General features: G+C 44.2%; 1 protein-coding gene across 2 annotated transcripts in view; it reads left to right on the top strand.

Annotated features, from left to right (window-relative positions):
* The window catches only part of TAOK3 (TAO kinase 3), a 143,359-nt gene continuing 134,851 nt past the window's right edge, over positions 1-8,508 (top strand). Inside the window, exon 1 of one of the 2 annotated variants that reach the window (XM_084648870.1) lies at positions 1-189. The gene's annotated coding sequence lies outside the window, so the exon portion shown is untranslated. Of the gene's footprint in view, positions 190-755; positions 886-8,508 lie in introns of those variants that run through there. The other variant, XM_084648871.1, reaches the window with a different exon arrangement.

The raw sequence follows: 8,508 nt of genomic DNA, 5'->3' as shown, positions 1-8,508 counted from the left end.
ACTGACCAGACTTAAGAGCTGAGCGCCGAGGCAGCCGAGTGATTGGCCGCGCCTCGCAGGAGCCGCACCTCGGTCAGCGGCAGCAGCGGGGTCCGTGGCAGGAAGTGGAGCGGAGGGAGCGGGGCCCCGGGACGGACCCAGCCGCCGGACAGCGCCGAGCTACGGCGGCCGCACGGCCCCTGGTGCCAGGTGAGAGGGAGGCGCCCTGGCCACGAGCGCGCTCGGGGAGGGGAAGCGGCGCGGCTGGGGGCGGCCGCCGCCGCCTCTCGCCCCCGGCTGTCCCAGGGGGCGGTACGGGACGCGCTCCCAGCCGGGCGGGGGGCGGCCCGGAGCGGGACCCAGTGCCCCGAGCCCCCGCTGCCGCCCGCGGGGCTGAGCGAGGGCAGCCCCGGGACGCGCCGGGGTGCTCGGGGCGGGGGCGGGGGGCAGGCGCCACCGAGCCGGGCGGGGGCCGGCGCTGCCCCGCCGTGTGCGGGCCGGGCCGCCTGGAGCGCCCCGGGCTGAGCCCCGGGCAGGCACCGGCTTGGCTCCAGTGCCCGGGCCCGCCGAGCCGGCCGGGACGTGCGCGTCGCTAACCCCCGCCGCGTGGGAAGTCACGGGGGCCCCGCGGCGTGTTTGCTCTGCGCTGCCGCTGCCCGGGAAGGCACGTGTGGGGTTTGGGCGCGGGGCGGTACGCGGCCCCTCTCTCGGCGCTGTCACCGCCTGGCGCGGCGGGAGGGGAAGAGTGCCGTCCGAAGAAACGACTCCGGAAACCACCGTCAGACGCTCGTCCCTGCTGCTCCTGGGGTGGCGGAGCGTGGTCCCTCGGGCCAGCGCTTTCGGCCACCTCTTGTCCCTGGCAGGCTGGATGATGAAGTAGTGACGGCGAGGAAAGGAATACAGCAGGTAGGGGGGTTAGCTGTGTGTTAAAATCCAAAGCCGAGGATTACGGCGGTCCCATTCTTAAGGACGAAGAATTGTGTTGTGGATGAACGAAGGGGACTGGGGATCCGGAGATCTGGGTCCGGGCTGTGACACTGTCTAGGCTGCTGCGTGACCTTAAGGAAGTTGTTTGTGTCTCAGTTTCCACGTATGTTTAACGAGACAAATACCTGTTTCTCAAGGGTGTTGTGAAGACTAATTCTTCGTCCTTTGTAAAATAGCTCAAGATCTATAAAAGACTGATTCTTTAGAAATTCTCTCTCTCTCTCTTTCTTATATATGGACTACCAAATAAATATATATATTTCAGAATGGTAGTGCACAAAGAAGCATTCACTTGGCTTTTAACTTAGCCTTTTTATTGTGTATGTTGGAAGGGTGGAAGTACAGGTCACTGCTGGTACTAAAAGAAAGGTGTTATGTGGAGAAAGGGCTCTTAAAGAATAACCCCCTCTCCCCCCATCAAATCCAATGTAACTTTAGATATAGTGTCTTTTGCAGAAGGTGTATTCTCCAGTATGCTGTGAAGTTAAGTAATATAGTTAGGGTTAAACAGTAACCGAGAAGGAGAGAAACTGAATATCAAAACCAAGGGAGATAATCTGTGTGTTTTCAGCTGAGATTTGAGGAGATGAGAGGCAGTGAAGCAGAGATACAGGAAAGCTATGCAGTACATAGTCTTGTACAATTCGAAAAATTATTGTTGCATATCCTTCTCACCTGGTTCTCTGCCTCAGTGATATCACATTTTAGTAATAGGTAGCAGCAGCTCTGTAGCTTTTCAGACATAACAGCTTTCTGGTGCTGACCACATCTGAAGTGACAGAATTCTGTTTGTATTTTTCTTAACAAAACAAAGCATCTTCCAGTATCCACAGATCAAAAAATAATCAACAGCATTTAGGGTTTGTTACAAAATTTGGTCAAAAGTCCATATTTCTAGACAACCCCACCACCACCACACTAATTTCAGTGACAGAAAACACTGCAGAACCTTGCTTACCAAGTCTTCAGGGACACCTGAAAGTATTAGGTAATTGGAATAGTTGACTTAACAGATTTTGAGTTGTGCACCCATGGTTTCTTAATCTGTGTGTAGCCTTCCAAACTTCCTGGCCAGATACCATGCTTACGCACCTACAGACATATACTTAAGTACCAACTTTCTTATTAAAAGAACCCTGATCACTGCCCAGAGATATCAGCTAGCCTTGAGAAAGTTGTGGAGCTTTTGCAGGACTTCAGCATGTCGGTCTTTATATGGTGAACTGTCCTCAGCTCATATGTCTTGCTCAGGAACTCCACAGATGGGGTTACTTCAAGTGGAAGAGAAGATGCCTGAGGTGGAAAGTGTGGGTGAAGAACTGGAGCAGCTGTGGGGGAAACAATTAACTAAGTTACGCTTACCTGAAAATTGAGGTCATGACCAGGTTTTGGATAAAGGAAGTTCAGATTGTGAAGGTTTTACTTTATATTAAATATTTCCATGTGTTGTTGCTAAACTATCATTTAGCAACAACTTTATATTACAAACATTGACCTAATGAAATTCAAGAGAAGGCGGGGAGCTTCATTGTCATACTAGTTGTCTTTGAATGGAATAGAAATTAAGTACACTTCATTAAATGAAATCTTAAATCTTCCCTGTGGGAGAGAAGGAAGCAAAGTTCAGAAAGCTTTTAATGTAACTGCTGCTGACTAAACTAGCATAACTAGTGGTGGTTGCCTGGGTGTGAGGATGAGGAGAAGCAACAGGGAGGAGGGAACCATATGTTCTGCAGGCGGGTACTAGCTCTTTGGTATTGGGTGGAATATGGAGGAATAATTGAATTTAGGGTTCTGTGTTGCAGTTGTTCTATGTAAAATTGCCTTTGAAATCATTGGGAGATTTTCGTGTGGCATAACTGCAGAACCTGGTCCTATTTAGGAAAGGTTGCACTTTTTAAAAAGTTTTCAGAGTAGCAGCCATGTTAGTTTGTATCCACAAAAAGAACAGGAGTACTTGTGGCACCTTAGAGACTAACCAATTTATTAGAGCATAAGCTTTTGTGGGCGACAGCCCACTTAATTGGATGCATGGAATGGAACATATAGTAAGAAGATTATATATATACACACAGATAAGTTGGAAGTTGCCATACAAACTGTGAGAGGCAAATTAGTTAAGATGAGCTATTATCACCAGGAGAAAAAAAACTTTTGTAGTGATAATCAAGATGGCCCATTTAGACAGTTGACAAGAAGGTGTGAGGATACTTAATTTAGGGAAATAGGTTCAATATGTGTAATGACCCAGCCACTCCCGTCTCTATTCAAACCCAAGTTAATGGTATCTGGTTTGCATATTAATTCAGCGGACAACTACATTTTGCTTGCTGTCAGGCATACCACTTGGTGTTACCCTTCTCTTTATAGTAGTCTTTGCATACACATAGCTGCTTCTACTTGAAGCTTTATCAGTTGCAATTAAGCTTCTAAACAACCCTGATGGGTACAATAAGTATGAGCTCAATTTTACAGATAAGGAAACTGAGGTATAGAGAGATTAAGTGCCCAGCCCGAGAAGTCAGTGGTGGAGTTGTTAATAGAATCCAGTTTTACATCTAAACCGCCCTCTTCCTCTCCTCTTGTTTCTCTCTCAAACTTTTTTTTATCTGTGGTAGCCAGTTGATACACTACTCTGAAAACTCAGTAACTTAATACAGAAATCATTTGAGATGGGTAGACAGGAATATTTGTTTAGTTTTTTCTTTTTAGACTAAAATCATTTACTAGGTTTCTGGTCCTTCACACTGCTTGGTGTAGCATACACATGGAACAATGCTAGGAGCTTCAATAAACTGTTCATATTTGTGTTACTGTTGTCTTCATATTTGTGAATTGTTCTACAAATCAAATATGTAATTTCCTGTGGGGCTCAGTCCTAAGAGAGGTTTCAGAGTAGCAGTTGTGTTAGCCTGTATTCCCAAAAAGAAAAGGAGACTAACGAAAAGGAGACTAACAAATTTATTTGAGCATAAGCTTTCGTGAGCTACAGCTCACTTCATCGGATGAGAAACTCACCTCCTTCTCAGCATCAGGATCTTAGTGCACAAAATAGTCTCATGTGGTTGTTCACTTAGACAGAATATGGCAATTCCTGTTCATTACATCTCCGTGGTATTGTGAGTTAAAGGGACACGGCCAAGTTAAATATCTTTTAAAAAAGAGCTATTTTTCTTTACCTGAGTTATAAATAAGCATCCTCTGTTCTTAAAAAAAGAAAGATGGTTAATAATCTAATTTACTTTTCATTATGTGGCAGTGGCTGGAAGGTCCTATAAGGGAGCTTTGCTTGATACCCCCGCTTGTAGCTAATTAGCTGCCTTCCAGGTGGTGAGATAAGTCCAGCAAGCAGCACAGTTGGTTGTGAGATCTACAGAGAGCAAGTAGGCTCCTGCGGGAGTCCCTAGGTCAGGGGAAAGACACTTGTTTACATGTGGCTCCCAGGCAGATGGCCTGGTGTGTGAGACCTGTGGGAACTATAGAAGTTATTGCAGGAGATCCTGGGTCAGAGGAAAGGGCATGTTTCATATGTGAAATTTATGAAAAACTCTCTTATTTGGAGAAATAAAACTCAGGCCCTGGAGGAAGGGATCAAAATCATGTGGCTGTTTAGTGCTCTTGGATGCATTAGCTAGTGAGTTAGCACAAAGAAAAGGAGTACTTGTGGCACCTTGAGTGAGCTGTAGCTCACAAAAGCTCATGCTCAAATAAATTTGTTAGTCTCTAAGGTACCGCAAGTCCTCCTTTTCTTTTTTGCAAATACAGACACACACGGCTGCTACTCTGAAACCTGAGTTAGCACACTAGCTGACAATAGGTTGTTGGCTTACTTTTTACATTTCTGGTTATGTGTACCATGAAAATAGACTAGTCAGTTTGTCAATTTCTGATTTATTTCACTTCTGGGTTTCCCTGCTTCCAAAAAGTGTTCGGGATGCGGATGCTACAGGGGGATGATTTGTTTTAAAAACCTATTTCTATTTGATTTTAATTTAACAGAAATACATTATTAGTTTTAAATGTTTTGTAAGTTTACTTTCATAGAAACTAAATTTGGGGCAAATTTGATCCAGTGATAGCCTACAAAGGGAGAACTACGGTATGTATTATACACTTATATAATTCAAAAGGTCCAAAACTTGCCAATAAGATTTGTAGTAGTTGAGTAAAAGTGAAAGTTAAATATATAAGGTACTCAGGAAGTAGGGATTTTATGTAACCAAATTTCAGAAGCTTCCTTGACCTTTCTAATGGGCATATTTTTTTTTTTAAAAAAAAACCTTATAAAAAAACTACCAGCAAGAAAAGATTATATTGTGCACTGTAACATTTTCAAATGACTTCTTTATTTAAAGGCCATCAATTAAAACAGAATGAATTGGTTGCTTTTGGCTCAGTGCTAGGTGATAACAATTGTTAAATTGTCCCGTATGTCTGTTTGCTAATTAGTTTTTTTGCAAGGTATTACAGTGTGCAATCCCCAAAAGTCTTTTTATCACAGACAAATTATTCCAGAAGAATTGTTTTAATTTATTAGGTAAAACATGTGTCAAAATACAGTATTGATAAATCTACAGACCTGTAGTCACCTGGGTGTAAAAATAAACCCACCCCCGTCCCATTATATTCTTCAGGGAATGCACTTTTTGCCTTACATTTTAATAATCTGCCAAAAGATGCACTTCGGGAGCAGCCAAAGCACAGCTCGTGAAGTTCTACAGTGTAGTCCTCCGCACTTAAATCAAGATGGAGTATTGCATGCTGAAAGAAAAGGAGTACTTGTGGCACCTTAGAGACTAACCAATTTAAATAAATTAAATTGGTTAGTCTCTAAGGTGCCACAAGTACTCCTTTTCTTTTTGCGAATAGAGACTAACACGGCTGTTACTCTGAAACCTATTGCATGCTGGGAACTACTCTCTGTGAGCCGCAGATCCTTATAAAAAATGAGGATAGCTGCAGTTGGCTCTAATGCCCACTAATTGGGTGTGGCCCTCAAGGTCCTGACAAATTCTCAATTCAGTCGATCAGTGTTTGCCTCTGAGCTTGTCTACACTTAAAATCCTTCAGCAACACAGCTGCACCGTTGTAGGGATTCAGTGTAGATGTTACCTATGTTGGTGGAAGGGGTTTTCCTGTTGGCACAGGTAATCCACCTTCCTGAGAGGTGGTAGCTAGGCCGACAGAAGAATTCTTCTGTTGACCTAGTGCCATCTACCACCAGGCTAGGTCAGAATAGCTATATCTCTCGGGGGGGTCACACCCCTTGGAGAGACAGCTATGCCAATGTAAAATCCTAATGCAGACCAGGCCTCTGTTATCGTTAGCTAAGATACTGGCACAGCTCTTACTGAAAGCTAGTTTACGCTAGTAGCTCTACAGGAGCGCAACTTCACTGATGCAGCTGTGTCGCTGTAGCGCGGCTGCTGAAGATGCTGTAAACTGACTGGAGAGAGCTCTCCCGTTGATTTAATTATTCCACCTCCGCGAGAGGTGATAACTGTGTTGGCGGGAGAAGCTCCACACTGTCTACACCGGTATATAGATTGGTGTAATTTATGTCACTCACAGGTGTCGATTATTCACACCCCAGAGTGAGGTAAGTTATACCGAAGTAAATGGTAGTGTAGACAAGCCCTGTGTCTTTTTTTAAACCCCATTTCACACCGTTAATTTTAGGCAAAGAATATTACTCTTAAAGCGTGAACTGTAAACATCTGCCATATGCCTCATTTTTACTTCCTCATTGTGTGTGTGGCAGGAGAAGAACAGCTTTTGCTTTCAGGATGAGGATGCCATGATTATTGCTTTGACCTTTGATCCTGTGTTGGGGTGGGGTGTTTGTTTTTTAAGATGGGGTAGAGCATTTCTGAGCTTGAGAGTTCTTCCTGCTTTATCAGAGAGAGATGAGTTAAAATATTAGTGTGATTAGTCTTGTAGCTGGGCTATCCTTTTCGATTCTCCCTCCATGTCAGGAAGTGGTTAGTTATTTGACTTGTAGAGGTAGGAAAATAGCAGGTTTAATACAGAGCTTACACAACCAGTTTGTCTGATTTGTTAATAACATAAGCACTTTATGCTATTGAACAGGTAATAGCTTGATGTTGATAGATTACTTTTTTCCCCACCCTTTCTGTTTCTATGGTTAAAATGGATCCTGGTTTCATTCAACTTTAGTGGAACCAATAACTGTGGGCGAACATGCAGTTGCATACCTTACTCCTTACCCCAAAATCCATTTGTAGCCAAAGGAATTGTCATATTTTGTTCACTATATTGACTTCAGGTCTGTCTTTTCTGCGCAGCAGTAGTAGAGTTGGCCACAAATGGGTCATCCAGGCTTAATAAAGCAACGTTAAAGAAAGTGTAGGTCATCCAGAAAAATTAATTTTGGAGGCTGAATGGCTTTAGTACTTGGGATACCGAAGTTAACTTTGACATGCAGTCCTTGCACCTTGTGCTGTAATTGCATCTCGCTTCACGTCTCCCAGTAGAGTTGGATTGTAGAACAAGTAATGCCTTGAAGAAGGTAAGGATGTTGATTTCATTGGGTGGCATGCTTAATTCTGAATCGGTCTGACCAAAATTGATACAGCGCAAGAGGGCCACTGTGCTGTTGGATGTGCATTTTTGGGAAGAGAGATGTAAAACTGCTTGTGTTCTTTAAAAATCTCATAACACTTTTCATAAGAGTAGAGGTGTTAACTCCAGAGTCATGGCCAAATTCTAGCGAAGGGAATTACATTCCTCCTACCTAAATTCCCCATCAGCTTCAGATGCATATGGTTTTTTTGCTACCACTTCTCCAAGTATTTTATAGAGGTGGGCAGCTGCCATGTTCCACCCCAGAGCGGCTGCATTTCAGCAAATGTTGGAGTGAGCCTCATATGTAGTGTGTACATGTTCAAGTGTGTAAAGTACTTGTGGCTGAAAGGTGTTATATAAGTGCCAGACATCATCAGTCTGCTCATAGAATGTCTTTTTTAATTACAAAAAGAAAAGGAGTACTTGTGGCACCTTAGAGACTAACCAATTTATTTGAGCATGAGCTTTCGTGAGCTACAGCTCACTTCATCGGATGCATACCGTGGAAACTGCAGCAGGTTTTATTTATACACAGAGAATATGAAACAATACCTCCTCCCACCCCACTGTCCTGCTGGTAATAGCTTATCTAAAGTGATCATCAGGTGGGCCATTTCCAGCACAAATCCAGGTTTTCTCACCCTCCATCCCCCCCCCCCCCACACACACACAATTTCACTCTCCTGCTGGTGATAGCCCATCCAAAGTGACAACTCTTTACACAATGTGCATGATAATCAAGTTGGGCTATTTCCTGCACAAATCCAGGTTTTCTCACATCCCCCCCCCACCCCCATACACACACAAACTCACTCTCCTGCTGGTAATAGCTCATCCAAACTGACCACTCTCCAAGTTTAAATCCAAGTTAAACCAGAACATCGCGGGGGGGGGGGGGGTTAGGAAAAAACAAGAGGAAACAGGCTACCTTGCATAATGACTTAGCCACTCCCAGTC

The sequence above is a fragment of the Lepidochelys olivacea genome (genome assembly GCF_965140295.1).
Source record: "Lepidochelys olivacea isolate rLepOli2 genome assembly, chromosome: 15".
NCBI classification, from domain to species: domain Eukaryota; kingdom Metazoa; phylum Chordata; order Testudines; family Cheloniidae; genus Lepidochelys; species Lepidochelys olivacea.
Note: the sequence above shows the minus strand (reverse complement) of the source record. Positions and strands in the feature narration are given on the sequence as shown.